This window comes from Phaeoacremonium minimum (genome assembly GCF_000392275.1).
Source record: "Phaeoacremonium minimum UCRPA7 unplaced genomic scaffold PA7_03_scaffold_154, whole genome shotgun sequence".
Classification (NCBI taxonomy): Eukaryota; Fungi; Ascomycota; class Sordariomycetes; order Togniniales; family Togniniaceae; genus Phaeoacremonium; species Phaeoacremonium minimum.
Genome location: NW_006921061.1, coordinates 39,553 through 46,758, shown reverse-complemented (window position 1 = coordinate 46,758; position 7,206 = coordinate 39,553).

Genomic DNA, 7,206 nt, shown 5'->3' with positions numbered 1-7,206 from the left:
GCTGCCATGAGGCTCGTGAAAGATCACACAAATGTCCCTGTTCCCTCGGTATTTAGTGCGGTCTTTTATAAGGTTGGGGACGAGGAGAATGGTGTTATTTCGATGGAGAAAGTAGATGATATAACCCTTGAGACAGCTTGGGGGGGTTATGATGAAGTGGCTAAGGCTCATACATGTCAAGAGATACAGCATATCGTTGAGCAGCTACAGGGCATCCCCAAGCCACCTGAGTTCTCACATCTCTATCAATGTGGTGCCGATGGCTCCTCTAGCATCGACGTCCTTCTCAAAGATTTGCAGAGCCCGCCAAAGCCGCTCTTGGACGACGATACGCTATAAGCAAGAATATATGAGCGCTACTATCACTTTTGGGGGCGCCTATATGAAGGCACTCTGCCTACAATGCTCCCACGGTCTACTGTCTCCATCTTTACACACAGGGATCTAACCCCAAGAAATATCATAGTCAATCAGGATAGTATCACTGGGGTGGTGGATTGGGAGACAGCAGGTTGGTTCCCGGACTATTGGGAGTATGCGAATATAATGAAGCCCTCACGAGACAGGGACTGGATGCAATGGATGGACAGGACAAAGCCGACATAGTGGGACATCTCAGCCATTACTAAAGCGATAAAAGTTCTGTTCTAGCCTTCAGAAAATCATTTATTTAATTTTGAGGCCTCGCAATCAAGTGCAGATTTTCAATTTTGAACGTATATAAGAGTATTGCTAGCTTTTATGTCATATCAAATATTGACTTACACGAACACCGAGGTTACTGCTCGAATATGTGGCGCCAATTTCCCCCGTTCGCTAAGCTCCCACTTTCCCATATTTCGCTCAGCCTAGTTGCAGAAGATCCATCAGTCAGATTCATCTTGTTTGGCATTCTTGGCTAGTATCATGTTAACTCGTCCCATCCGTGGCGACCCTGAGATGTCTTGTTGCGCCACTATTCTAGCGATTTTTTGGTCGGCCATCAGACTCAAAAGTTCAGCTCGCATAATATTGAACTTATTGAGCTAGACCATGAAACTACTTGGATCGTTGACTAGCCCTTCGTATTCAAATAAATATGCTAACAATGAATAAAATGGGAGTTGTATCAGGCTCGAATACCTATGCAACAGGTATGTTATACAAATCTGAATTCACCATCAATATACAAAAATGTATACAGAGCTGGCGCAACCCTTAACGGCGGAGTCCATTTACGATAGTCTGCTTGGCATGCAGGAAGTAGCAGATCTGCGGTTCAAAACCATTGACAGGCTAAAGCTCGAGCTAGCTGTTGCATTACCCTCACCCTTTCCTTCGGTATGCTACTTATAGTGTTTCCCGCTCCCATATTTACCCAAGAAGGAGAGAAGCAAATAATGTTATTAGCCAATCGGCAAATACTATCAAAGGGGGTACGCACCTACGCCGGCAATTGAAAAACTTACGAGCATGAACCATATAATACCTTTATACCAGTAAGTGGTTTAGCTACTTCATTGACAGTTGCTAGGTACGAGCCTGGCAGATCTCTCCTCTACATACTCCAAATAATCGAGGTTATGTTCACCGCCAATGTTATCGGCCTTACTGCGGTCGCAATATTTCTATCTGGAGCAACGGCGAGGTCTGTCGGAACTGAATCTAAAGTCGCAGTTCGACGAGCTGAACAGACACTGAACACGCTTGTCGTGACTCCGAATTATGTGCCTCTTAGAAGAGCCTCAGTAAAGCCGCATCAAGGAAACCTCCACGGCAATCGCGATGCCAGGGCTGATCCTCACAAACCTACGTTATTGAGAAACATTCGTGATATTTATTATATCATTGATATCGAGGTCGGCAACCAAACCATCCCAGTCAGTGTCGACACAGGGTCTAGCGATACTTGGTTCATTCAACAACCATTCCAATGTGTTGATTTCTTCTATGAGACTGTGCCGGTAACTATGTCTTTGATTTTGAAATCTCCATGATTACGCTAAGCCCTAGCAGGAAGAGAAGTGTGGGTTTGGGACAGGATTTCAAGGCAACTTTTCTGGAGGACGAGTCGAGAACAGAACATTTGCGAGAGCTTACGGTGATGGAACTTTCGTATCTGGATTCTTTGGTTTTGACGACGTGACTATTGGTGGTGTTTCTGCAAAACATCAGCAGTTGGCTATGGTAAGCTATACCTACTGGTATGGTGATAGCTTGACCGCCGGCCTCCTCGGATTGGCCTACCCGCTTATGACCGGCATTGATGGCTATGTTGAGGAGTACGACCCTGTGTTCACAACCATGTGGAAGACCAATGCCACCTCCCCCCTGTTCAGCATGGCCTTGTCTCGTGAACATGGTAATACAAGCAGTACGCTAGACGAGAGCTATCTTGCTTTTGGCGGACTTCCTCCAGTTGAATATGACGACTCCACGTGGGCGAGAATTCCAATTCTGTCTATGGACAAACTCCCAGAATGGGGAGTCGAGCAGCCAGTTCACGGCCTGTACGCGATCTCAGCCGATGCGTACGTTTACGGAAAACAGGCCGCCCCAGACAGGCCAGCCAACATCACGGCAAACACAACTCAGTTCCCGATCCTCATCGATGCTGGATCAACATTGACGAGACTCCCAGTTGGTATGTTCTCATGCACCTCCTTATTGTTTGTCGTGATGACCGCGGCGAATCCTTAAGTGAACTGACGGCGAATAGACTTGGCCAATGCCGTGTTCAACTCATTTGATCCTCCCGCAGCATACAGCTACCCGGACGGAGCGTGGTATGCGCAGTGCAACTCTACCGTGCCAAGCTTCGGGGTGAAGCTAGGTAGCCAGACGTTCTACATCAGCCCCGAGGACTTGCTTCGTCAAAGCGCAAGAGACCAAGAAACTGGGACACTGTGCCGCGTGGGCCTCATGGATAGTGATTTCGGACCGCACGTCCTTGGAGTTACTTTCCTCACCAACGTGTTGGCGGTATTCGATGTTGGAAACAATGAGATGCGTTTTGCAGCGCGGAAGAGCTACTACTAGCATAAAGCCGTCTCAGCTACTTGTCATAAACCTCGGGCTAAGGAAAGATGGCACAGAAAAAGGATTGCATCAGCAATTGAAAACTCGTGAGACAGGCTCGGGCTTGGGACTATGTCAGAACATATATTTTTGCATGCATATTGAGAAGTGCCTACACAGCCCTCTCCGACGAGCATTTATATTATGGCCAGTAAAATAGCACAGATTGAAATGAGGGTTAAGGCAGTACTCGATAACTCGCTCGCAGCGTTCGGTGTGGCAGACGGTGTACCTGATGTGGTGGTAGCGGCGGTCGACGTTCCTGCTGTGGTGGTAGAGCCACTCGGCGTATCTGATGCCGTGGTAGTTGCTGATGATAAACTGGTAGTTGAAGCAATCTGAGATCCTGGCGAAGGCCGGAATGGGGCCGAGAAAACGGCAGTTGTTTGTGTAGACACCCCCGAAGCCGTCGTAGAACCAGAGCCGCCATTGATTTCATTCCATGAAGGATACGTGACTCCAGGACAGGCCGCGATGCATTCGTACGTAGACTTGACAGCAGTATCCCAGTTTGCATCATCCATGTTCTCCGGATACCATTTCTCATTGCAGTCCCGCGTACATTTCAAGGCCGTGCAAGGGACGTTGTCTGCATCTGCCAGGGTCGTTCCGGCTAGCTCTGCTTGGCTCCAGGTACCCGTGCCGCCGTCCAATGTGAACTCATTGCTGTACTCAAACCCAGATGGACCGTCGAGGTTCGGATCGTCGTTGAATTCCATCGTTGTCACCATTAAATCTGTCCTGTCAGGCACTACTGAGGCTGGTATGGCAACCTTCAAGCTCGTGACTTCAATAGCACTCGAATTAACGAGGTAGCAGGATGGCCCCCATCCCCAACCCGGGGGGCTAGTCGAGAGATAGAGTCTGTACTTCTCAAAGCCGGCATCAAAGGAGTCCGATCCATCATCGAGATCATTCGTAATCGTCACGGTGGTATCTTCACCCGCCGAGACAGTGTCAGCGATGCGGATTTTGTCAAATGCCCATGCGCTGGAGAAAAGCGCCAGAGCCGATGCTAAAGCGGGGAGCATCAAGCGAGCCATGCTCAATGACAAGAAACCAAACGAATGGAAGAGAAAGAAAGCGACATCCACGACTCGGCCGACAACTGAGGGAGCATTGTCCTGGCGTCAAAGGGGTGTCGAATCCTTCAAATACGAGTTGCAAATATGAGACTGGGGCAGCGCTAATTACAATTAGCAATCTCGGAAAGGCGTTCGACAGTGCTTCCTTAGTGCCATCGGTAAGGCAAGATCTAGACCTAATCTTGCTAATCCACCAGGTTGTGAGCCTCTTTCGGCCCTAAAGGTTCGCTAAAGCTGACACCCTGGGATAACTCAAATCAACTGAAACATCTCTTATTGGCCCCTACCGGACGGATGCCTAGACTCATGAGCAAGCGCGACTTCTGAATCCAGCATCCTCGTGTTGACTTCTAGATCTTGTCGAGCGTATTGTTTGCCAAAGTATTTTCTCCATTCAAACCCAAAGACGGCTATTGAGACCGCTAGGAGGCCCAGGACCACTCCAATGATTATCACAACGGCGATTCCAATCGAAAGGCCCTTTCCACTATCGAAAATCGATCTCTTCGTGTTTCTGTGCATGGTTTCGAGACCAACATATCTGCGCTGGACGGTATACATCCGTTGAGCGAGCGGGGACGCAATGACGGCTTCGAGGACTAGAGTTATAACAGCCAAAGAAAATGCTAGATAATTAGTCATTCTGAGCTAGAGGGTCGTTACTGATTGACAACGATGCCAACTTCTCCTCGCTGTGTGACGATGGCTGCAGAGATTTCAGTCAAGGTAAATATGCGGACTGAAAGAGATTGGTCAAAGTGAAAGCGAGAATATGACACGACATCGTAACATGAGAAGAATGGGGCATGGTATGGCATTTCAATACCAACATGGCTGAACTCTTGAATAGGATTTTAGGCATTGGATATTGTTGGAATGACACGCCGCAAAACCAACATGCAGTCTAGTAGAGGTCGACATAGCAGGACCAATGCATACTCTCTAAAGGTTACACTCTTCATTGGACGCTGCGGAATCTGCACCCATTTTTGGTTGGCGGGATCGGGGCTTGGAGAGTAGTTATATCTGATTGGCAAGTCCTCTTGTAATAACAAACCTTGACGGGCCTTGACTGGTAGCACTGGTGAGGCGTAGCCTCAAACAACATCGATGTTGGTAAAGAAGTCTAATCATGACTGGGCTGTGCTGAGTACGGCCGCCTTGAAACCGGCACATAGAAGGATCGTTGAATTGCTTACTGCGTATGTGGTCAAGCTATGCCAATGAGTACAGCATAAGTCCGACCGTCTCCGGAGCGCAATCACCGTGAAAGCGCCTGTAAAGGCTTATTGACAGACGTGATGGCTCAAGAGGCAGAGGGGCTTTTCAGCGCTGTGCTTAGCATGGATCCGGCAGTTGCCGGTCGTGGGGCAAGTTCGGGCAGTCATTAGTGTATGTTATGACCAACCTCAACGTCTATGGTGGTGCTGTACCCTAAGCTAAGCCCGCTATGGCGCTCCGAATTCCTCTCTCCTCTAACTCCTCATTCTTAAATTGAAGCAATGAAGCACTCAAGCGGCACGGAGATACTCATCTTCGATGGCGGCCTAGGTACATCTCTCGAGGACAAGTATAACGTCCACTTCTCTGAATCGACGCCGCTTTGGTCTTCGCATCTCCTCGTCAGTGACCAGAAGACGCTCGTTGCGTGCCAAGCAGACTTTGCGCCGCATGTCAACGTCATCCAGACCCCGACGTATCAAATATCTATTGAAGGCTTCGAAGCTACAAAGACTGAACAGCGGCCCAATGGCTTTGATCGGTCCGAGATAGTCTCCTATCTCGAAGATGCACTCCTCGTCGCCGAGCAAGCAAGGGGTGATGGCCATGCTCAACTATCGCTGTCGATAGGGCCGTATGGTGCGTGCATGGTGCCGAGTCAGGAGTACTCGGGCAAATACGACGCAGCGCATGACGGTCTTGAGGCATTGTATAAATGGCACTGCGAACGATTTCGACTCTTTGCAAGTGTCGATCGTGTCTTTAGCCGCGTTAGCTACATAGCCTTCGAGACCATCCCGCGAGTAGACGAGATCATCGCAGTGAGGAAGCTGGTGAAGAAGCCCATCGACATTGACAAAGGGTTGGTAACTAGTCTTCAGCAGACACCACACTGGATATCATGTCTGTTCCCCGGAGAGGGAAATACATTGCCTGATGGGAGCTCAGTGCAGCAGGTGGTCGAAGCGATGCTGAGCCCTGAGATCTCTGACGTTGTTCCATGGGGCATTGGAATTAATTGCACCAAGATTGCGAAGATTGCATCATTGGTTACCGAGTACGAAGCTGTTGTCAAGCATCTAGTTGATAATAGACGACTTGAAGAATGGCCGAGCTTGGTATTGTACCCGGATGGTACAAACGGGGAGGTATATAACACTACAACTCAACGTTGGGAGCTGCCAGCTGGTCAGACGAAGCCGAAGGTGAGAGGGATTCTTCTCTCTGCATATTGTCCTCACTTATAGCACCCGTTTCGTGTGATCCGACTAATCCCTGTCCTTAATTTAGACATCTTGGGAAACTCAGCTCGCTGATATCGTTGAAAATGCTGCAAAGCGTCGAAATTGGCGGTCCATCCTCGTTGGAGGCTGCTGTAAGACCTCGCATGTGGATATCGCCAACCTAAGAAACGCCATTCAAAGACATATTTAACCCTTTTGGATTGTCTTTGTGTATTCATAATCTCGGGTTAGACGATATAATAGAATCCCGATTTTAATTTGTAAATCTGGCAAAGTCGACAGAAGTGCCATTGCAGTCAGCCCCCACCATAAGTGGCAGGGTCCTTCCAAGTTTAGGTGCGAAGCTTATCTAGACGCTGATGTCAAGTAAAAGGCGTAGCGACCAACTATGTCCGATTTCAGAGCAGCTCTTCATTTCTGCATGCCGCGCTCATCACAAGGCAATTGTTTTCACTAGAGAATTCTCGAATATGGCGAGCGGACCGTCAATTACCACGGCGATCGAGCTCGGCCGAGTCGATGCGCCGCACAGCACCATCAACCAGCGCGACAATGCCGCCGCCGCCCAGAGAGCATCTTCCGACTCTTCAGTCGCCGAT